General features: G+C 39.1%; 1 long non-coding RNA gene across 1 annotated transcript in view; it reads left to right on the top strand.

Annotated features, from left to right (window-relative positions):
• LOC135362654 (uncharacterized) overlaps positions 1–23,846 on the top strand; it is a 33,967-nt gene extending 10,121 nt beyond the window's left edge. The window contains exon 2 of the long non-coding RNA XR_010407574.1: positions 22,161–23,846. This is a non-coding gene — a long non-coding RNA (uncharacterized LOC135362654). The remainder of the gene's footprint in view (positions 1–22,160) is intronic.
• Positions 23,847–24,591: the final 745 nt, after the last annotated feature.

Raw genomic sequence — 24,591 nt, 5'->3', positions numbered from 1 at the left:
CACAGTGCATGACAAGCCACATACACACCCTCCAGTTTAGGTGCGTCCTAACACCTGAACGGCAGGCAGTGAGAACGTGCAGTTAGAAACCCAAAGAAGAAGATAGATGTTTACATTTCATTTTTAAATTTTATTTTGTGTTTTTTGCCATTGTACATTTGATTTCTAAAAAAAAAAAAAAAAAAAAAAAGGCAACACCTAAGATTACTCTGCTCCCATGGGTCTTTGTTTAAACGTCCATCAGACACCCATGGGGTGCCTTATGTATTTACATCTTCCTCCTCAGATGGAGTTTGAGTCCCTTGAGATAGTAATCCTGTCTTGTCATATCCTTTGCTGATTTTATTTAGCACCTAATAAGAGATAATAGAGTAAAATACTGCTGTATACTTTGAGGGGTTGAGACCTTTTTTTATTGCATCCATATTCTTCTTTGCCAGCTCTGCTTTCTGCTTAAAAAATTAGACTGCATTCACCTATTCATCTTGATTCCGGTATTGGGTATTTGAGCTTCTTCAAAAACAAGGATTTGGTAGACACCGTTGTCCTGGGTTTTGTCACAGCCCTTGATTTGGACTGTGATGTCTTAGCCATCTGATAATGCATGACTTCGAGATCTACTAGTGATATTCATCATGCAGGCATATCAGTGAATCAGAGCCTTTCAGAACTGGAAGGGCCCAAATTCTCTTTTGTGTTGGTGATCACGGAGGCCAAGAAGGGTCAAGGGACTTACCCAAGCTTCACAGTGGGTACGTGGTAAACTCAAGAGCTAAGTCCTGTCTCAATCCACCACCCTTTCACCACACTGGCCTTTCCCTAAAGTGTGTTTGATCCTGCAAGATTCTGCGTAGGATTCTTTAGTCGGTTAGTTGTGAAAATTCTGCATGCCATATATTTTTATCTATTAAAGATTCTGAGAAGTTCTGCAATAAAGAAACTTGTTTGATAAGTATCTACTATTTTTAAATTTATTTGACCACAGAGTCCTTTTTCTCCCCCGCCCCCAGAATCCCCAGAATACTTTGGGAAATGCTGCCCTGCACAATGGTGAGCTTTGGTGGTGGTGATGGTAACAACAGCATTTGTTACTTAGCCCTATGTCACAGGCACTGTTCTAAGCGCTTTACATAGTAAGACTCACTTAAGCCTCACAACCACCCAGTGAAGCAGGTACTACAATCATCGCCATTTTGTGGATGAGGAGACTGAGGCCAGAGAGGCAGCTGGAGTAAAGTTGTATCATCGAGGTATTTGCATCACACTGTAAACCAGGATTTCTCAGCTTTGTCACTGTTGACATTTTCGCCATTGAATTTGTCCTGTGCAGGGAGGCTGGCCTGTGCATCGTACAGTGTTTAGCCGCATCATTGGCCTATACCAAGTTGTGTCAACTAAAAATGTCTGCGGACAAATGTCCTCTAAATTGCTCCTAGTTGAAAACAACTGCTGTAAACTTGCAGCAGAAATATACTTTCCCAGCCGACCTTCTTAGTAACTTCTACAGTGACTCATGATCATGATTGGGCAAATTACACATTGCAGGTTCTGTGATTGTGTCAGGTTGTGTATACTTTATATGGGGGTGGATGTGAGTTAACTTGACCCATGCTGTTCTCTTCTACTCCATTTCCATACACTGCTTCTGGTGAGAGAGAGAGCCAAGAGGCCAATATTGTTGCTTTTGCCTGCAACTACTTATAACTGCCCCATACACACACCCAATTCATATATTGTTTCCATTTTATACTTCCCCTTTGACCTGACCCCCATAAACACATACACACACACACACAGTCTTTTTTTTTTCCTCTGTGTAGTAGAGGACTTAACGCATTTGAATTACTCTACAGTAAGAAGTTATGTCTGAGCCAAGATTAACTGCTGCCAAGGAAAACATACCCAACAGTGAATAACTCACAAAAATTTGGTGAAGAAAAAATAAAGTTATATGATGAAGTATACTACTAAGGTATTGGGTTTTATTTTTCCAGTGTGATAACCTGTTAAATTGACACACTACGAATGGATTCAAGGCTTCTGGCCATTGTTTCTCTGTAATTTAATACACCATTTTCGGGAGCAGCTGAAGTATAATAAAAACAACAGTGAAATACCTAGGTTTAAATCCTGCCTCTGCCAAACATTTACTAACTGAGTGACGTCACCTCTTTTTTTCTAAGGGTTTGGTTCCTCACCAATAAGATGGGGTAATGATATGAAACATTGTATTGTTTAAAGGCTGAAAGGAGAAAATATATGCCCAATATCCAGCCCAGGTTCTTCCAGGACCAGTTTTTCAAGGAACTCTACCATGGTTTGAACTTCATAATCCTTTTCGGTAACTCTTTAAGTGTAAACCAATTGTCTTTGAAAGTAACAGAGATATTATCAAGTAGCCCAGTGCAGATAAGTCTTATTACACGATGGGGTTTGGAAGGCAGGGAGGGTACATACAGTACTCAGAGCCATTGAATCTTGAAAGCTTTACATTTAAAGACAGCAACAAAATGAAGGGAGGGAGAGAAAGGATTCAGAGAGGAGCTTTTGGAGCCAGAGTTTATCCTCTACTCTTGGTGGCCATTTAGTGATTCAACCTTTCAATGGATATGTGAGTGCCTACTGTGTGCTGGACCCTAAGCAAGCACTAGGGACAGAAAGAGAGCAAATAAAAAAATAGCTACTCTAGCTCTCCATCTGTACCCTTGGAACTTAGATAGTGACTGTGTCATGTCTTTGTCCCAATTCCAATTGATAGTTGCTGCCTAGAATGCTGGTTTGACAAGGGTGCTCAGGGTTGGCCAAACTCATCAGGAAGAATGCCGTGATGCATTAATATTGTCTGCCTTGGACAAGAGATAAAGGCGGTGACTGCACAGGATTTGAGTCCTCAGACAGTGTGGGTCTCACCCATTAGTGTATCATGAAACCAATTTTGTGGATCACCATGAGCATTATTTAAGAAAGGAAATAGAAAAACAACAGAGTGCATTGCACATAGTGATAAGTATTGCTTTGTGAAACTTTTGTTTTAGTTATATACATATTGTGTAATAGGTCATGATGTAAAATGGATTTCCTACAATGGGTCCTGTAACAAATGTGATTCTGGTGGTTACATGAACTCCTACTCCTTTTTCTCTGTGTTCATACTGTTTTTGTTTTTCTGAAAGAGCACGATGTGTTTGGTAGTTTGTGCCTGATTAATGAAAAACAGAACAACTCATGCATTCTAAGAGTCATTCTTCAATACATGATGTGTTTATTCTTTGAGTCTATTTCCATTAGAGTCTTTGTATTTTCTGTGGGGTCATTAACAATTTTATTTATAGTCTGTTCTGAGGGGAGAAGTAGAAGTACCAAGTAGTTAAAAGGCACTTGGGTGAAGCTGACTTTATAATATAGACCATGCCACTTTAGAGCTGTGTGACCTAGAGAAGCTCCTTAAAACTTGGATTTTGTGACCATCACACGTGTTTACTTTTACACACACACACAGAAGATCTTGATTCAGAATTCTTTGGTTACTCCTTAGAGCAACATAGATACATGCTCTCCTGTTGCATTGGCAGATCATATCATATTGCAAGATTGTGTAGAAACAACATCCAAGTTAAACATGGGACATAAATGGGACGCCTGAGTGGCTCAGTTGGTTAAGCGTCTGCCTTCGGCTCAGGTCATGATCTCAGGGTCCTGGGATTGGGTTTCTTGCTCCGTGGGGAGCCTGCTTCTCCCTCTCCCTCTGCCTGCCGCTCCCCCTGCTTGTGTGATTGCTCTCTCTCTCTTTGACAAATAAATAAAATCTTAAAACAAAACAAAACAAAACATGGGACATAAAAATGCTGCTACATATCACATATTGAGAGCATGTCCACCATGAATGATTAGGAGAAACCAACACCATTTTAGTACTTGACCCAACATCTGATGGTTCTATTTAATTGCCAAAGTGTCGGGAGAGAAATGAAGCTGTAATAAGAGAAGTGTCCATAGAAAGAGAAGAGTATTTGGAAACCATGGGGAAAGAGAAGAGGGAACAAGAGGGTAAGAAGCAGGATAATATGAGACATCACACTTTGCCTCTATTCTGTTGGTTTCAAGCATAAAATGGTCATTCAAAAGTCCTGCAGTGATGCTGCATAATTAGGGAAAATCCTGCTGCATGGCTTGCCTGACTGTTCTTTAGACAACAATTACATATTTTAAACATGCTTTTAAAACATGATAATGGCATGCCTGGGTGGCTCAGTTGATTAAGCGTCCGACTCTTGATTTGGGCTCAGATCATGATCTCAGGGTTGTGAGGTCAGGCTCCACGCTGGGCACGGAGTCTGCTTGAGAGTCTCTCTCTCCCTTTCCCTCTCCCTCCCCTTCCCCCCCCCCCCACCACTCATGTGCACACCATCTCTCTCTCTCTCCAAAAAAAAAAAAAAAAGATAAAATGAAAGCACCTTGAGTTTGGAGTAAGACAGAACTGGGTTGGAGTCCTTGGCAGCTTACTTCACCTCTTGGAACCTCAGTGGTCTCTCAGGCAAAATGGATGTAATATCATATTTCACAGGGCAGCGATCAAGATGAACTGAGAGCTTGTATGTAAAATCCATAGCACATGATGAATGACCACAAAAAGGTCTCCCCAATCTCCTACCCTATCGGAGAAAGATTTGGAGTTTATTTTGAAAACATAAGCAATTTCCACATGAACACATGTGAATAAGTGTTTTGAGAGCATAAAATAAAACTTTCTCAAAGGACCTTTGATTGAAAAAAGTAAGTCTTTCACACCCTCCCTGTATACCTATGGCTGCCTGCTTTGCCTGGGTGCCAGAAACAGAGGGAAAAGAGTAGACCAACGTGGCGCCACGCCTTACACCAACTGGCTTACTCGCCATTGCGTTTCATACCGCAGGCCGGATAAAAAAAATGGTGTGTCATACACATTTAATGTGAACTTGGTATTCCTTGTAGGTTAAGAGATCTCACAGACAACGTGTTTTTACATCTCTGAATTGGGTAAGTAAAGCAATTAGACTATCCAATCTAGTCTAATAAGGTTCCACTCAAGCCTTCACATCTTAAGATTCTATGGCTCTTCATCCATTTGAACTGTGATCCACAGTATCTCTGCTATTTTTTCTTCTAGTTTAATATCTTGAAGACTTTTCAGCTTTCACTTGGCTTGGGCAGTATCTATACCTATGATTAGAACATTAGCAAAAGTGACTGTTATATCCTGACTCCTCCAACACCTACCTCCTAAAAGTCCTTGTTTGGACTATTTGCTGAAAGCAGAACTCCCTTTTCAAGAAGTAATTCACAAAGTGCCAAGTGACAAGCCATACTTGCATGTGAGCACAAACAGATGGTGTATTTGTCAAAAGAGGTACCTGTTATGCATGCATTTTATAAAAATTCCTGGAAAAATGCACCTCATTGCTCAGAATGGGCACTTTTAAAAGTGCGCATTCACTTGGCTTACTGAGAAGGACCAACCCAGAGCTGACCTTGCTCACCCAGGCAAAATATGCAGCACTGTGATTTCTCCCACCGTTCCAAGAGTTTTCTGACCTCTATCCATGCTTGACCTTGGTGTGTATTTTCTACTGGCTCCTCTGTAGATGGGCATTAATGTATCCGATCACTCATGGCTTTGTTGGACTTCTTATATGGAAATGTTTTGCTTCATTAGTTAGGAGTTTAAAAGACAAGAATACTGACTTTATGGGAAGGTTTTAAAAACATCATCTCTTGGGGTGCCTGGATGGCTCAGTGGGTTAAGTGTCGGACTCTTGATCTTAACTCAGATCATGATCTCAGGGTCATGGGATTGAGCCCTGAGTGAGGCTCCACACTCAGAGTGGACAAGTCTGTTTGTCCCTCTCTATCTCTGCTCCTCCCCCCACTCATGCTCTCTCTCTCTCTCTCTAAAAAAAAAAAAAAAAAAAGTATTTTAAAGAGTTAATAATTATAGAATTGATCAAATTCCCACACCCATGGTGTTTGATGATTTGATACTTAGAATAATTAGGCTGATTTCCTATGCTCGGTTATGTGGGGCAGGACAGACGCAGTGCCGAGGCTGAACAGGGGTGTCTGTCTGCAGAGAGGATATAAACCACCTCTCCTGGTTTGGCAGATAGGGGAATTGTGGCACGATCACAGGGCCTTCAGAGTCAGAGCTGGGACTTAAAGCTGGTCATTTTCCTTCTCAGGGCTTTTTGATGCAGTGCTTCTTTCACACTCAGAATAGTGCTTTTAAGTGTGCCTGGTGTCTAAAAGTTGTGGGGAGCAAAATGTGGTATGAAAAGTACATTTTTTTCTGGCCTGACTTTGCATTAACTCGAAAGAAAATACAGACTACATGCTTATATCTGCACTGCCTCCTGACTTTGGGGGGTATTGAAATGTGGATTAAAAAAAATGAGACACAAAATTTATGGAAGGATAGCTCCCTGTGATTTTATTTTTTTAAATAATTATTACTCTTGACACATTTTATCTTCAAAGTGTTTGGCAAATACTAACTTTAAAACTTTAAAGGAACTTAAGTCAACTTGCTTTTTCATCGAGAATATCCCATTGGAGTCAGGTGGTCTAAGATTGAGCTGTAATAGAATTATTAAAAGATTCTTTTTTTTTAAGATTTTATTTATTTATTTGAAAGAGAGAGAATGAGAGACAGAGAGCATGAGAGGGAGGAGGGTCAGAGGGAGAAGCAGACTCCCCGCCAAGCAGGGAGCCCGATGCGGGACTCGATCCCGGGACTCCAGGATCATGACCTGAGCTGAAGGCAGTCGCTTAACCAACTGAGCCACCCAGGCGCCCTCTTTTTTTTTTTTTTAAAGATTTTATTTATTTATTTGACAGAGAGAGACACAGCGAGAGAGGGAACACAAGCAGGGGGAGTGGGAGAGGGAGAAGCAGGCTTCCCGCGGAGCAGGGAGCCCGATGCGGGGCTCGATCCCAGGACCCTGGGATCATGACCTGAGCCGAAGGCAGACGCTTAACGACTGAGCCACCCAGGCGCCCCTAAAAGATTCTTAATAGGGATGCATGGGCTTCAAAGAACAGAGATCTAAATGGAGTAAAGTAACATCTAAGAAATTAATTTGGTTCATGTTGAAGAAAAACTGAATTTATTGTCTTGGCCAAATAAATTCATGCCCAAATAAAATCCCTTCATAGTGAGAAAATGGACTGGATTTAATTTGATTTCTGCACTATCCAGGAAGCTGTAGAATGACACTTGGTCTGATATCTACGTTAAACATTTATAGAATTTGGTCCATGTAGGCATATTATTAAAGAATTACTATTTCCATATTGACAAGTAGCAAAAAAATCAATAAGCCCAGAATTAATCCATTCTAATAAAAATAAGTGGCCTAAAATAGTGAGCATTGAAAAATATTTTCAAAACAATGAATTCATCTCTTTATCAATAGTTTTGACAATTCTACCAGGTCCAGAGTTCATAACATCCTGTAGTTTTAAAATAATTTAATTCCCATATTAGACTTAAAGATTTGCTTTCTTTGAAGGTTTCACCTAAATTTAAGGTGATTATTCCAATATGGCACACATTATTTCCTGACTAGTGGCTCCCCAAACTGCTTACATTTATGACATGTTCCATTATTACCTGCCCCCTACATACACACACCACAGACAGGTATCAGCAGAGAGTTAATATTTAACTCTTGTGGTGATGAGGAAGTGCTGTGGTGGGTAAATCCAAAACCCCGCACACCAGCAGTTCTTCATAATCCTTTCCATGTAAGGAGAACAACTGATAGAATACAATATATATTTTTAAAGATTCACATAAACAGAAGAATAATATAAACAAAGTAATTAAGGTATAGTTCTGGGATATCTAAAATAGCCCTCTCCTATAGTTGCAGTTTAAAAAACAAAACCAAAAACTAACTCAGTCCTTGTCATATAGTATGTTTTTCATAAATGCATACTCCCTGTCCTCAAAGTCAAGGTCCTTGCAAGTTTCTATTTTAGGAGAAAGAGAGCAGAGCAAGTTCTGTTTAGTTCCTGGCTGCTTCATGCCTGAGATCATTTGCGTGAACTGTTTCTCTCCTAGCAAAGTTCCATCCTGCTTTATCTGGTTTTTGAACTTCTGTTTAGTCTTCAAAGTCCTGCTCAGTCTTTAGTTCCTCTGTGAAGCTTTCTATGACTTCCTTCCAGACAAAATTCATCTATCTTTTCCCTGAATTTTTGAATCTTTAGATATTTCTGTTCTTGCCTATATCATAATGATGTGTTATTTTTTCATCTTTCCACCTTCTCCACTTGGTTGTTAGCCCATCAGTGTTGAACTGCATTGGGTTTCTGTCTGTTTTTTATTCCCTGGTATATAAAGATTAAGCAATAAATCTTTGTTGAGATGAAGTGAAAATGCTCGCTATAAACACGTAAAGGTCTTTGAGATTCAGTTTAAATAAAAGAACTTTTTTTACTGTGCTCCATTTAAAAAAAGCATTATCTTATTTTTTGCAATAAAAATTAAATCCATTCCATTGCAGAAATTTTGGAAAACACATACATTTTTAAAGAAGAAAATTGCAATAATTTATTATTTCACTAAGAGATTAAACATTATTAACATTTTGATATACTTCTTCATTCTTTTTACTTAAAGGTATAAATACATGTATACATATGTATTTAAACAAAATCGGATGCTATGTTATTTTGTAACTGCCTTGTTTTTTGCCAAGTAGTTTGTAATTATCTTCACATATATGTTAAGTACTCTCCTAAGATATGGACCTACTATCATTTATTATTGGCAATATAATTTTTTTCCAGTTTTTTGTTTGTTTGTGGCTATACTAAAATACTGAAATATTTCTATGCTGACTGAAAATTAGTCACCACCCCAGGTGTCCTGAGTGCCCTCCCTCTACCCCGCTCCTAGACTCCTGATGATCCAGCAGTTAATGGGTTACAAATTAGCACAGTCACAGGCCTCTAGGACACAGGTGGCATCCATTCTGATTAGTCCTGACTGATAAATCTCTTCAAAATCATTAATGACACCTTGAATCTTTGTATACATCTCTCATTTTTTTTTTTAATTTAAGTAATCGCTACACCTGACATGGGTCTTGAACTCATGACTTCAAGATCAAGAGTCACATGCTCTTCCGACTGAGCCAGCCAGGCGCCTGGCATCTCTCATTAGTTCTATAAAGATCTAAAAATGAACATCTTTTACCAACAAATATGTGTCAGGAGCCTATCAGGAAACAGATCGCCCAAATGAGGATAATTCGTATAGGGTTCAGTAACATTCATATGGGGTTCAGTAAAGGAACTGTTTAAAAGGGAGAGGACAGGGCGCCTGGGTGGCTCAGCTGGTTGGGCAACTGCCTTCGGCTCAGGTCATGATCCTGGAGTCCCGGGATCGAGTCCCGCATCGGGCTCCCTCCTTGGCGGGGAGTCTGCTTCTCCCTCTGACCCTCCCCCCTCTCATGCTCTCTCTCTCTCATTCTCTGTCTCAAATAAATAAAATCTTTAAAAAAAATTAAAATAAAAAAATAAAATAAAAGGGAGAGGACAGAGTAGGAGCAGAGCTGATAAGAGCAGAGAGAGTTTGCACCCTGGGCATGCAGATGCAGGCGGGAGCGGTTATAGGGACTTGCAAGGAAAGACACCTTGAGAGGAGCTATGACTTACAGTTGAGCTCCCATAGGGAGCAAAGCCAGGGAGTACACACTCCAGTTTCCCTCTCTTCCTTCCCCCAGATCTCCTATCAGGACACCTCAACTCCCAACAGGGAGTCAAAGGATGGCGGGATCTGTTTATATAGCCCTTTATAGGTCAGCTTCCCAGATGGAGAAGGGTAGGGAGTTAATTTGGAGTGGCAAACCCAAAAGAGAGCTAGCACACATATAGCCTCTTTATTCCATAATGAAAATGTCTCCAGAAAAAATGATGTCTTAGATCCTCAGATGTAGGCTGTAATGTGGGTGTCAATTGATTATATTTACGGATAATCTGAATGGACTTACAGGGAGTGCAGCCTCCATCCTCTTGTGTCTACAGACAGAGCCTTCTCCAGCCATTGTCAGTTTATCATGAGGCTTCCCCTCATTTTTCCTCCACTCAACATTCCCCAGCTTGTTAATAATAAGCTGACCAGGATCTGACCATCCATCTATCTCAAAGCCTTCTATCTGTGGTTCTCTACCCTGGCTGCCCATTATAATCATGTGCAGAGCTCTTACAAACATACCAATGCTCAGGCCCTGTCTCTAGAGATTCTGGTTTATTCACTGTGTTCCAAGGGTTCAGGCGTCAGTAGTTGTAAAAAGTTCAGAGGAGTCTAGTGAACACCAAGGGCGGAGAACTGCTGTTGTGCTGAGGCTTCAGCAAGCACTAGAATTCCCAGGAAGGAGGGGAGTCTGCTCTGCTCCGGCTTCTGGCGGCGGCTTGTAATCCCAACACCTGGTCACCGACAATGAAGTTTGGAGGAAATGAGAAGTCAGCTTCTGATCTGGAAGAAGATTGGAGTCTCAGTTTCTGACATGGCAGTTGGGACTAAGTTGCTCATAATTTCACTCCTTCTAAGACATTTCGTAAATCAGAAATAAACTGAGTAATAAAACTCTAGTGAGAAGCAAATATCTGTGCTTGTAAAATGTGGAGACAGGGTTCTATTTTCCCAAGATTCATCCATTGATATCCCAGCATTCACTTTACGTGTTTACTATATATTTTGTGCATATATGAAATATAAATGTTGTTCTTAACATTTAAGTTTTTTGGGGAAAATACACATTTTAAGTAGAAGTGGGCATATATTTTTTAAGATTTTATTTATTTGAGAGAGAGAATGAGTGAGAGAGAGAGCACGAGGTGGGGATGGGGCAGAGGTAGAGGGAGAAGCAGGCTCCCCACTGAGCAGACAGCTCCCAGGACCCTGAGATCATGACCTGAACCAAAGACAGATGCTTAACTGACCGAGCCATCCAGTTGCCCCAAGGTGGTTTCCAAATGGTTCAGGAGAATTATCTTAAGTTATAGAGTAAATTTCTAGTAGTATTTCTAGACATAAAGAAATAGTATTTCTAAAAATCTACATTTCTCCCTTGTAATAAATATTGTGAAAGTTTAAGTGTAAGACTGTAATTTATTATTGAAGACATTTATATTATCTGCCACCTAATGTTTCATTTTACTTTTTTTTTTTTTTTAATTTTACTTAGTTAACATACAGTGCAATATTGGTTTCTGGAGTAGAATTCAGTGATTCATTGTTACCTAATGTTTTAAATGAAGAGCAGTGAGTTGTTATTTTTGATTTACATTTTCTTTCTACCAACAGTTTTATGAAATCCAAACATCCTTGGTTCTACTCTGCCCATCCATTGTGTTTGAAAAGCACCATGTCACCTATTTGCTTTTTCCAAGTACAACCCAGGCCACTGCTTTGTTTCAGGTCTTTAAAAAGTCATCCTTGCAATACCAGATATTTTGCAATTTAGTAAATGGAACAGTTTGCATTCTCTTCTGGATACCAAACATGACAGAACCAGAGTTGAACCTCGTTAAAATATTCTTCATCCCTTTTTGAGTATTTTTTCTTGCTAAAGTCCAACACAAGATTTCTAGATTCTAGAAAACCAATTGCAAATTAATAAGGAAAAAGATTGTTCTTATATCTCTGTCTTAAAAGGGTAGCATGTGTCTGTGTGTCTTAGAATTCCATGCACTAATTAAATCCATTAATGGCTGTCATCAAGAATTGAAATTATTTTGATTTTTGTGTTGCTTGCTTTTCAGAGTGAACATTCTCAGGGTGACATCAGTGATCAAGACATCAGGCTTTTAGTAAAAGATAATTCCTATCAATGCAAGTAGAAACATAATTAAGAATATGTAAATGGATCTTCACTGTCATAAAAAATAAACATATTTGTAGGAACCTAGTCCTGTGAAAAACAAAAATCCCAAGGGCAGGGGCTTTCTCACCATCTGGGGGATGAGCACTTTTTCCTTGTGGTTGCATCACATTACCAAGTGCTGGTAGAAAAGTAGGATGAAAAGCTAGTGATGACCATTTGAGGATGATGTTGCTACTTTGGCACAGACAGCAGCCCTCTTAGTGCACTGCCAAGTTCATCAGTGGGTGGACCCGCCTCCTCTTCACTCAAGCTGGGCTTGTGTCTTTACTTCTCCAGGTTTTCATTCAGTCTCCTTGTTTGTGCTCTTTTGTTTCTTGAGTTTATTTGAGATTCTTGCAGGCTTTTACTGGGAAAATGATTTATACCCTTGAAAAGTATTTCCAGAACACTTCGAGTTGTTTAGAGGAAATACCTAAAAATGCACACATTTACTCTTTTTCTTGTTTACATCTATTAACATTTATTTTTCCCTGGTGAATATTAAAATTAAAGAATTTTAGCCCTAGACAGGACCTTGGTGATACATTCAATGAAAGGGTAGCATAACTGGGCAAAGTGCAGAGGAAAAACATGGTAGATTTCCTCGTGAATCATATTTGAGTTGTAAAGCATCAATTCTGCACATTCTCTGCAAAGAGAATAAAATAGGAATGATGATGCTTACCTTGCAGGGAATTGGGAGGATTGGAAATAATCCAATAACATGTATAAAAGCCTAAAGTAGAAACAAATGACAGCCATTGTTGTCTCTCCTGCAAACTGTCCACCTCTCCTCCCCTAACCCCAGGTTACTTGTGCAGAATGACCTTCACTTCAGTGTCCTTGATGTGGTCAGTCCATATTCCTTCCTAAAGCCTCCTTCTGTATTCTAGCTCTTCTTGGAACCTTATAGTCTCTGGATCAGAAAACTGCCCTGTCATCATTAGTTGCTCAAGGCCTTAGATTTTAATTAGGACAAAAGCCTTGGCAAAAGCCTAGAGATTGGGCCCAGTTTGCCAGTGTGCCTTCATCAGCAGCACCAAAATTACCTGCAAGGGAAAATTTGAAAAACAAAAACGCAGCCTCCAGTAAATATAACTGAGCATGCCTTAGTCTGTTCCTTTGTTAGAATAGGGCATGTATCATCATCATCATCATCATCATCATCATCGTTGCCATTGTCATGGCACTGCCTGAGCAGAGTCTTGAAGATGAATTCTGGTTTGCCAGATAGAGCAGGGGGCATGTTAGGAGGGTGTTACAGATAGGGAACAACAGTTGCAAAGGGCTAGAGACTTAGCACTCTAAGGGAGTGCCTCTTTTAGGTGATGGAAATACTCGGGAGCCCTTGGTTTTCGGATTACTTGGGAGATTCCCCTACCACATGTGCTTTGTCTGACTTTGGTGGTATTTGGCTCACAGGTAACCATCTAGTCAGATAATAAAATGTTTTACATTTTAATTATGTTTAGACAGTATTCCAAATATTACTGACAAGTAGGAAAATGGAGTCATTTACAGTTTTGCTGTGAATCAACATGGTGGATCATTCCTTTGAGTTCAAGATGCTTCCTTTTGGATGGGTCTTTTTGGGTTCATGAAGCAGAATGGTCATTTCGAGGAATATGTGAGGGGCAGGAGAAAAGGTATGAACAAAGTGGAGCTGGGGATGTACCTGACATGCCAAGGAGATGGTGAGGAGCTAAATCTAGCCCCAGAGGGAGAGCCACGTTGGTGAGTAGAAAATGAGGCTGGTGAGATTGTGTGTGTTAGTATGGGGACAAAGACAGCATGCAGACCTTAGGGAAGATATGCTGAATTTTGACTCTGACATTTACTGGCAGTATAATTATAAATTAATCACTTAACCTTTCTGAGGTTTCATTTCCTCAGGTATAAAATGGAGATAATTTTCCTCAACAGCTCTTCAGTTTAGAGTTAGGATTTAATAACAAAATAGATGTAAAGTGTTTGACACTTAATATAGTCTAAATTCACCTTCCCTTTGGTTTAGGCTTTTGAATTCAATGGGAAACTCAGTCATTACAAATATTTAAGATATTTGTACTTTAAGATACGCACTATACCAGACCGTTAAGGGTGGTGGCTATCCAGTGATTAAAGGGGTACCCTTGTGCTTAGCAGGGCTTTGGGAGGCACCATGTACTACTGATAAGTCACTCAGCTCCACCTGTGATTCACAATAGCCCCACATTCTCTACATTTTCACACATGAAAGTATCGCTCACCCACAATCAGAGTGCTTTAGTTTCTTTCCAGAAGTGTTGACACATCTGTCCCCGGTCTCTCACAGCCCTGGCCCCTGTAAGACCAACAGCACACATTTTTTTAGGTGACTAGCTATGATTGAAGTGATGGTCCATGGCCATGAAGTCCAGAGAAAGAAGACATAGAAGAAAGACTCATAAATAAAGTCATGACCCTACTGCAGAATAAACATTTCAATTTAATAAAGTACTTATTTGTAAAGGCCTGATTCAGGGCTAAAATCTTTAGGAAAAGATGCCAGTTGTCAATCCAAGCCAATGCTTTTACACTGACATAGACCACAGGGTGGTGGCTATAACAGTCTTCAAAAGGATAATTGAATCATAACCTGAAACAATTGGATTTTTGGTAAGTAATGGCATTAAATGAAATTCTAGGAATATGGAGTTTAAGATGAGCGTAAGGTAGCAAAGCAGGATTTCATATTCCATGTGTATGGAATGTTCTAAAATCTAGTTTAATTTTTAGGTCTGTAGAAAATTTGTTTTTTCAGAAAACTGATTTTAAATGTGGCATGTACACTCTTTTCCTTCTTAAGCTTAATTTTCTTTTAAGGTTTAATGTAGTTTAAGAAGTCTTCACAGTGGGGCTGTCTTTTGCCCTCTTAGAAAGAACCAGCACAGCCTTCCTTCAGACCCCTTCAGCCCCATAAGGCAAATGAACTTATCCAGTGTCACAGGGTACAATTCAGTGTTCAAGGAACATCAATCCTCAAGTAAATTGATGCCACAGATTCTTTAAATTGAAGTTCCAGGTGGTGGCTTTAGACAAGGATTAACTCAAGATCTCTCTAATCAGGAGTCTACATTTTTAAAATATTTGTCCTCTTCCAGAGTTCCCTATTTCAGTGAAAGTCGCCTCCGCCTATCCAGGAGCACAGACTGGAAAACTGGGGGGTTTTTTGTTGTTGTTGTTGTTTTTCTTGGTTCCTCCATTTCCTTAGGCCCTCAAGTCCTCAAGCAAGTTTTTTCTGTTCTGCCTCTCAAATATATCTCAAATCTTTTCTTTCTCAATCAGACTGACGCCGTCTTTGCCTGGACAGCCTTGGTGGCCTCTGATTAGTCTCTGTGCATCCACTCTGGCCCCTCCTGTCTGTTCACCATGCAAGAGCAATCCGGTCAAAAGACAAGTCTTAAAAGTAAAGCGATACAACATGTTGAAATTTAAAACACATGCACATACACACACAAGTCTTGTCCCGTTGCTTCCTTATAGCCCTCTGGCAGCTTCCCATTGATCTCAGTAAAATAACCCAAATCTTTATTCTTCTCTCATTTAACAGATACAGATGGGCCTTTCTGCCAAAAAGCCTTTTTCATCCCATTGTGTCCTGGGGATGCAGAGACAAATCAGTCTTGTCTTCAACCCTCAAGGAGCCCATAGTCTAGCAAAACAGTGCTTGATCAAAGTTTACTTGTTTATTCACAAATATTCACTGGCATAGTTGCATAGTTGCATATTCATTTGCATAGTTGCAAATGAACTTAGGTGTCCGTTGACTTTGTTATGCCTTTTAGTGAAATGGGCGGCTTGAGCAAACATGGCCTATACTGCTCTAAGGATAATTTTGATCCAGTCAGTCTAAATCCAGAGCACATAGTTCTTTCTTAATCATTATGCTATGTGAGTCATCTTTCTATAGTAATACTGCGTAGCAAGCAACCAGAAAACCCGAAGGAGTTCAGCACTAAGTGTTTATTTGCTTACACGTGGTCGGCTGAGCAGCTCTGTTCATCTTGCTTGCTCGCACGTCGGGGTTGGCTGGCTGTTGGTTGACCAACGCTGGCCTTGGCTGGGGTGACCAGGGAGACTTTGCTGTGCTATCTGTGTCTTATTTTTCAGTACAGTAGCTGGGATATGTTCGCATAGTGATGGCTAAGGCTCAAGATAGAGCAGGTCAGTTCAGTCTCACAAGTGCTTTCTAAACTCTGCTTGCATCATATCTTGCTGACATTACAAGCTGAATAAAGTGAATTACACAGCTAACTCCAGAGTCAGAACAGGTACTGCAAAGTTACGTGGTCAGGAGTGGATTCAAGGAGAATTGAGGCCGTAATTGTAATCCATCACAATGCCATGATTTCTCTTAATATACCTTGTGTGCAATTTGAGCATAGGACTTACCAAATTAAGTGGAAATATATAATGTGTTAAGGGTTTACCCTTTCTTCAATGTCCGACTTGGAAAACCCACTACGGACAGAGACCCTGTCTTCAGCACAATGCTTGGCATAAAATAGATGTTCAACAGATGTTAAACTAGCAGAATTATTAGCAGGCTGGTGACCTTGGGCTGTTGACTTGAGATAATTAAATGTACTCAGCCTCAGCTTAATCATTTATAAATAGGAAATAATAATAATACCAACTGCAACCACTTTTCTGAGGATTAAGTAGGGGGAAAAATGTAAAAGCACATACTGTTTTCTCAAAAAAGACAATTGCTTCTTCCCCTCCCCTCCCCTTCCTTCCTTACTGGGAAAATAGTAAATGGTTTAATCTTGGCCTACTTTAGGCAAGAATTTGTAGGATAGAACCTATTTAACCACCTATCGAAAATACCTTCCATATCTTCCAACTAAAAAGTATTTTTGTATAATACCCATTCTCTAAACAATTTAGGTCCCCTTGAAGGCTTACACCTGTTAAGCATTTGCAGTTTGTCTTAAATTATTATAATGAAGGGGTAGGTGTCTTCTTTTTCATTCCCATAGAAAACATATGCAAAGAGGAAAGGAGAGTTTAGAATAGGTAAAGGAGTGTGATTTGGGGCAGTGGGGCTCTTTGAGGGAGAACAAATCTGGTAGGCACCACAGTGCATGGGGTGAGGGGGTGCATTGGACAGACAGATGGGAGGATAAGGCTTCCCAGCAGGAATGACAGGGCCACTGGGGAGGGCAAGAAATAAAAACCTAACCCTTTTTGCCAGTTCCTCTGTACTTTAACGGGGCTTAGAGGTTGTTTCTGATGCCTGATCTAAATATTCAATTGTGCTTTATTAATATACCTAAGGTAAAATATATATAATTTTAGTTTGTATTTAGTTGTATATATTTATTTTTATTTAATTTTTTATATTTAGTTTTTATATAGTTATATAGTTAATTATATATTGCTATGTAAATTAATATATATCAATTATGTACAAATAAATATGTATTAAATTATATCTATAACTTTACTCTTTCCTGTAATCCCCAGATTCAGGGCAAACACACATCTGGCTTCTATCAGTTAAGGAGTAGCTTTAAGCATATCCTGTCAAATTGTCTCTTCCCAAAAGCAATACCAACACATTCAGTGGATGTTATTTTTTTCCCCACAGTTATGTTCTTGATTGGACCACAAATTTTTCCATAATACTGTACTTGAAAAATAGGACATTCTAGCTCTTTATACATAATCAGCCCCCTACCTCCAGCCTTTTTTAGAGAACATTTTTTTTTTAAATGAGGCATTATGTAAATTGTATTCCAGCTCTGGAAAACCATTGAGTATTAGTTAAACCATTTTTTAATGGTTTGATTGCTGTGATTGAGTTGTTCTCATTCTTTATATCTTTGTACTAATTGGGGCTGATATAGCTAACTACCTCCTGTCCCCCACATGTCTGGGACATGCTGAATTTTATGCCAGGGTGGTTTTAAATCAGCTATTCACAAATTGAAATCAGATTATTCATTTATAATGAATTTAAAGTTAGTTAAAATTCTTTGGAGAATTCTAGACTTGAACTTTATTTTGTTAATTACACACTTAAAGGTTTAAGATGTTTTAACAGGTTTTTTTTAAACTTTTAGGAAAAAAATTATAAATAGTCCCTGTAATCTCCAGGACATTTTACTGAGTGTTTTTCAAAGTTGAACCTTAACTGCTAAAAGCTATAATTAGGTACCCATAATATTTTTCCAGTTGTAACATGATTCATGGATAGGTTGTATTTTTGCAAGAAATTTGTCTGAGGCATATGTGGTGAGGAGGTGCATTTTATCAGTGACCTGATAGAAACCATGATTCACTGGATACATCAGAGAAATTAATGGAAAGAACCCAAGTTTCAACAGCATCTTTAATAGGGGAAGGGTATGGTCTTCTAGATTTTTAAATTATACATTGAGAAATTACCTGATAACTTACAAAGTAAGTTTCTTTTTTAAATTTGCAAGTAAATAGGAAGAGGAATGTAGTGCATCCTATCTTTTATCCTTTAAGTGATCCCCATATGAAATAGCCTATATAACTTCTCAGAAATCTTCTGGATCTGCTGGGATCTGGCTGGTAAATCAGATAATCGCTAGGGTTCAGTTTTCTTTTGCATATGCAAAATGAACCTGAAAAAGTCACAAGAAAGTATTGTTTTCAAATATGTAGTGTATACCTTCTAAAATGATGCAACCTACATCTGCCTCTCAATTATGAACATTAGGAATATAAAAAAATGAAGTTTTGGGAGAAACTTTGATTCAATTAAATCTTGATTCAATGATATATTTTTTACCTGTATTTTGTAATCTATTTGTATTTGCCTTTAATTTTGATCCAATGTTCTGCTCTTGATGAACCAAAAGTTCCTAAATACCTTTACATTAATAGATCATGTTAATCAATTTGTACAAGAGCTGTATTCTGGGAAGTCAACTAGTACCTCTTCCACCAGTTACCTTGCCCCAGCACAAGTTTTTACAGGGTCTTGTATGATAGAATCCTCATAACCTCCTGTCCTCCCACAAGAAATATATACCACATATGGCACATGTGTAAGAGAATGACTGTATGTGTATATACACACATATATGGTTCCAGACTTAGGAAACATTGAAACTTTTGCTTCTGGTAAATGCAACTGATAATTAGCCCTGTTGAAGTGAGTGTGCTTCTTCTTATATGTACCTTGATAGGCTATGTAACTAAATGTTTTATCCTTATAGGTATATCTTAGGTGCATTTCTGTTTGTAAATAACATTTATTAGTATTTTTATCAGAAACATAAAAAGAGGAAAACAAAAATAATTTATAACAATGTCATCCAATTATTTTTGAAATAATAAACCACTATTTGAAATAATAAATCACTCATGTATCCTTCAAGAAAAATTTATATGTATCAGCCAGGATATGTGTGTGTATATACATACTTTCATACTTAACAGTTGACCTTTAAACAATGTGGGGTCTGGAGGTGCTGACCCCCCATGCAGTCAACAATGTGCATATAACTTTGGACTCCCCCACAACTTAACTACTAATGACCTATTGTTGACTGGAAGCATTATCAATAACATAAACAATCAAGACATATTTTATATGTGTAGGGGTGCCTGGCTGGGTCAGTGGGTAGAGCATGTGACTCTTGATCTCGGGGTTGTGAGTATGAGCCCCACATTGAGTGTAGAGATTACTTAAAAATAAAATCTTTTTTAAAAAGACCCATTTTGTATATGTATTATATATTCTATTATAATAAAATATGCTAGGGATGCCTGGGTGGCTCAGTTGGTTAAGCATCTGCCTTCAGGTCAGGTTGCAATCCCAGGGTCCTGAGATTGAGTCCTGCATCAGACTCCCTGCTCAGCGGAGAGCCTGCTTCTCCCTCTCCCTCTGCCTGTCACTCCCCCTGCTTGTGCTCTCTCTGTCAAATAAATAAATAATTTTTTTTAAATTAATTAATTAAAATATGCTAGCGAAGAGGAAATGTTATTAAGAGTATCATAAGGCATGAACTTTGACCTTAGCAACATAATTATGGATCTGTCTCTTCAGGCAAAGGAAACAAAAGCAAAAATAAACTATTGGGACTACACCAAAATAAAAAGCTTTTGCACAGCAAAGGAAACAATCAATAAAACAGAAGTCAATTTAAGAGAATGGGAAAAGATATTTTCAAATGATATATCCAATATGGAGTTATTATCCAAAATATATGAAGAACTTATACAACTCAACACCAAAAAAATACAAAGCAGTCAAAAAATCTGATTAAAAAATGGGCAGAGGACTTGAATAGACATTTTTTTCAGGGAAGACATACAGATAGCCAATAGACACATGAAAAGATGCTAAACATCACTAATCATCAGAGAAATGAAAATCAAACCTGCAATGGGATATCACCTCATACCAGCCAGATTGGCTAATATAAAAAAAAAAAAGAAATAATGACTTAGTGAGGATGTGGGCAAAAGGAAACCCTTAGCACACTGTTGGTAGGAATGTAAATTGGTGCAGCTACTGTGGAAAACAATATGGAGGTTCCTCAAAAAATTAAACATAGAAATACCATATGATTCAGTAATTCCACTACTGGGTATTTACCCAAAGAAAACAAAAACACTACTTCAAAAAGATATATGCACCCCTATGTTTATTGCAGCATTATTTACAATAACCAAGATATGGAAGCAACTCAAGTGTCCATCCAGAGATGAATGAATAAAAAAAGATGTGGTATATATGCATGATGGAATATTACTCAACCATAAAAAAAGAATGAGATCTTGCTGTTTGTGACAACACAGATGGACCTAGAGGGTATTATGCCAAGTGAAATAAATCAGAGAAAGACAAATACCATATGATTTCACTTATATGTGAAATCTAAAAAACGAATGAACAAACAAAACAAAAAAAATTCTTCAATACAGAGAACAAACTTGTGGTTGACAAAGGTGATAAGTAGGTAGGTAGGTAGGTAGGTAGGTAGATGGATAGATAGATAGATAGATAAAAGGGATTAAGAGGTACAAACTTCCAGTTATAAAACATATAAGGCATGGAGATGAAAAATACAGCATAGGGAATATAGTCAGTAATACAGTAATAATGTTGTATACTGACTGATCGTGACTACACTCATTGTGGTGGGCATTGAGTAACATATGGCATCGTTGAATCAATATATTGTACCCCTGAAACTAACACTAATGTACTCCAATTTAAAATTTGTTTAAAAGAATGTCATAAGGAAGAGAAACTACATTGACAATACCGTATCTATTGAAAAAAAATCTAACTATGAGTGGACCTGCACATTCAAACCCATGTTGTTCATGAGCATATGTAAGTACTCTTACACAGCGTCATTATTCTGATGCCTTAAGCTTTGGTGAGGATGATAAAATACTCTATTGTGAGATTATATCATAATTTATAGTCATAATTTAGCCAATAGCAATCATATTGATGGACACTCGGGTTGTTTCCAGTTCTCTGGCTATTTAAAAACAGTGTCACAGTGAACATCCTTGGACATAAACCTAGCGGCACTTTTGCAAATGTACTTGTGGAATAAGTTCCTCGCTGGGAATTGTTGGAGCAAAAGAGCACTATTTTTAAAGGCCCATAAAGCAGTGAACTCCACACTGCAGGATGACAGTTTGTTATTCTTCAAGTACCTCGGAGTGCAGAAATTGACCAATAGAGTTATGAGAGGAAAAATGAAACTGTAATAAGTCGTCACTGGGATGTACAGTGGGCTGTAAATACGGTGGTAGTAGCCCGTAATTAACTTTCATCAGCTTTAGACTTTACTGACTTGAGGGGCACCTGGGTGGCTCAGTCGTTAAGCGTCTGCCTTCGGCTCAGGTCATGATCCCAGGGTCCTGGGATTGAGCCCCACATCGGGCTCCCTGCTCCGCGGGAAGCCTGCTTCTCCCTCTCCCACTCCCCCTACTTGTCCTCCCTCTCTCACTGTGTCTCTCTCTGTCAAATAAATAAATAAAATCTTAAAAAAAAAAAAAAAAAGACTTTACTGACTTGAACTTTATGTCAGAATTTTTCCCCTGTCATTTGACAAAGCAGTCAGCACACATTCTCAGGCTTCATTTTAGATCAAAGGCCACGAAACAAAGAGGCCACAACCTTCCTGTGCTTAACTCCTTCCAAATCGACCACGCCAAGAAGACTTTTGTGATGTTCAGAAACAAACTTGCATTTTTTAATTAACGAGTGTGTTTTCCCTCCCTCAGGTGGAAGGGAAGATTTTGGAGAAGTGAACCACCGAAGAGGCCTGGCATTGCTCCTGTGACTTAGCGCTGGAGAGGAGGCAAGATGCTGGCATAGCTGTTGGACTGAGAACCTGCTATGCCAACATATTGCCATCTTTCTTGTCTGATAGCGGCCGTGGCCACTGCCTGCCACCCCTCACGAGTCGCTACGGATGTGTGCCCTTCCTTGCGTGTGGGTTTCCATGACCTGGCCCTGCTCATCTTTCTGACCTCTCTTCTGCCATGCTGCCTGTCTCTCCATTTTAGCCCCAACCGGCCTTTCTGGACGTGCCTGCCTCTTTCTCATCATCTGGGTCTCGGTGAGGGCATCAGCTCCTGAGAGAAGCCTTCCTTGGCCATGCTATCTCAAATAGCTGTCACATGCCTTGGTTGCCCTTCACCCCTGTACCCTGCCTTACTTTTTCAAAATATTGGTCACTCCCTGGAACATATTCATTGATTTAAGTGTCTTCATCTCTCACATTAGAGTGTAAGCCCCTTGAGGGTTAGGGACCTTGTTTGTCATGTTCAACCACAGAATCCCCAGAGCCTGACACACAGGAGGCCCTTGGTACATACTTTTGGAACTCCACCCTGACTTTTGTGGTGCAAGAAAGATGTCAAGTGATTATATTTTCCCCGTTACAAATGGCTTTGGTGAAACTCTGACCCACAAGTAACAATATAAAGAACTAAACAGTTGTTGAGTTCTGGACCTGCAACCCTCACTCCTTAGAGTCGTCAATATGGTATCACTGGGTCCACAGATTATATCCGTATATCATAATGAGAAAAGCGTGAGCTTCAAAATAAAGCCTCTGTGAGACTTGCACACTGGAGTTGCCTATCTGTGTGTTCTTGGACAAGTCATTTAACCTTTGAGCCATGGTTTTCTCAATTGTAAAATGAGGCTAATAATACTAATCCCAAAGGATTCTTGAGTCAAAGAGATAAGATGCTTTAGCCAAACGACTCTTACTTCATGTCCGAAAAGTTAGTGTCTATAAAATTCCTGATACACATGTAGGAGTAGGCACCCAACAAATTTTAATTATTTTACTACCAAGAAAAAAAAAGTTAATTTTTTGGGGGCGCCTGGGTGGCTCAGTTGGTTAGCGACTGCCTTCGGCTCAGGTCGTGATCCTGGAGTCCCAGGATTGAGTCCTGCATCGGGCTCCCTGCTCAGCAGGGAGTCTGCTTCTCCCTCTGACCCTCCCCTGTCTCATGCTCTCTCTCTCTCTATCTCACTCTCTCTCTCAAATAAATTAATAAAAAAAAAATCTAAAAAAAAAATATCTTGAGGGATGCCTAGGTGGCTCAGTCAGTTAAGCTTCTGCCTTCAGCTTGGGTCATGATCCCAGGGTCCTGGGATCGAGTCCCACATCAGACTACTTGCTCCGTGGGGAGCCTGCTTCTCCCTCTGCCTGCTGCTCTCCCTGCTTGCGTTCTCTCTCTCTCTCTCTGACAGATAAATAAATAAAATCTTAAAAAAAATATATCTTGAGGGACACCTGGGTGGCTCAGTTGGTTAAGCATCTGCCTTCGGCTCAGGTCATGATCCCAGGGTCCTGGGATCGAGTCCCGCATCGGGCTCCCTGCTCTGCGGGGAGCCTGCTTCTCCCTCTGCCTCTGTCTCTCTCTCTGTCTCTCATGAATAAATAAATAAAATCTTAAAATATATATATATATCTTGAGACAAACAAAAGCAAAAACACAACTTACCAAAACTTACGGAATGCAGCAAAAGCAATACTAAGAGGGAAGTTTATAGTGATCAACACCTATATGTAAAAAGAAGATCTGGGGGTGCCTGGGTGGCTCAGTTGTTGGGCGACTGCCTTCGGCTCAGGTCGTGATGCCGGATCGAGCCCCGCATTGGGCTCCCTGCTCGGCGGGGAGTCTGCTTCGCCCTCTGATCCTCTTCCCTCTCACGCGCTCTGTCTCTCATTCTTTCTCTCTTAAATTTTATTTATTTTATAAATAATATTTTATTATAAATATAAAATATATTTATATTTTATATATATTTTATATATATTTATTATATATAAAATATATAATATATTATTATAAATATAAAATATATTTATATTTTATATATATTTATATATATTTAATATATATATAAATATATATATTTTATATATATTTTATATTATAGTATAAATATAAAAAATATTTTATTAAATAAATAAAATCTTAAAAAAAAGTTAATTTTTTTTAATTAGACACAAGTAATCTGACATGAAATGAGTGGAAGTGCTATTTCAGAACCATATAGCACAGGTGGAATTCTGTGTTAAGACACAAGAGCTCTTGAGACACCAAGGAGTTAATTGTTCAAGTATCTCAAATTCTTCTCCTCTCTTGGTTAGTTCTCACTCCTCTCCCTTCCTTTATTCCTGGAGTTACT

The sequence above is a fragment of the Mirounga angustirostris genome, unplaced genomic scaffold (assembly GCF_029215605.1).
Source record: "Mirounga angustirostris isolate CCGP_5_RB_7025 unplaced genomic scaffold, mMirAng1.0.hap1 SCAF_15, whole genome shotgun sequence".
Taxonomy (NCBI): domain Eukaryota; kingdom Metazoa; phylum Chordata; class Mammalia; order Carnivora; family Phocidae; genus Mirounga; species Mirounga angustirostris.
Note: the sequence above shows the minus strand (reverse complement) of the source record. Positions and strands in the feature narration are given on the sequence as shown.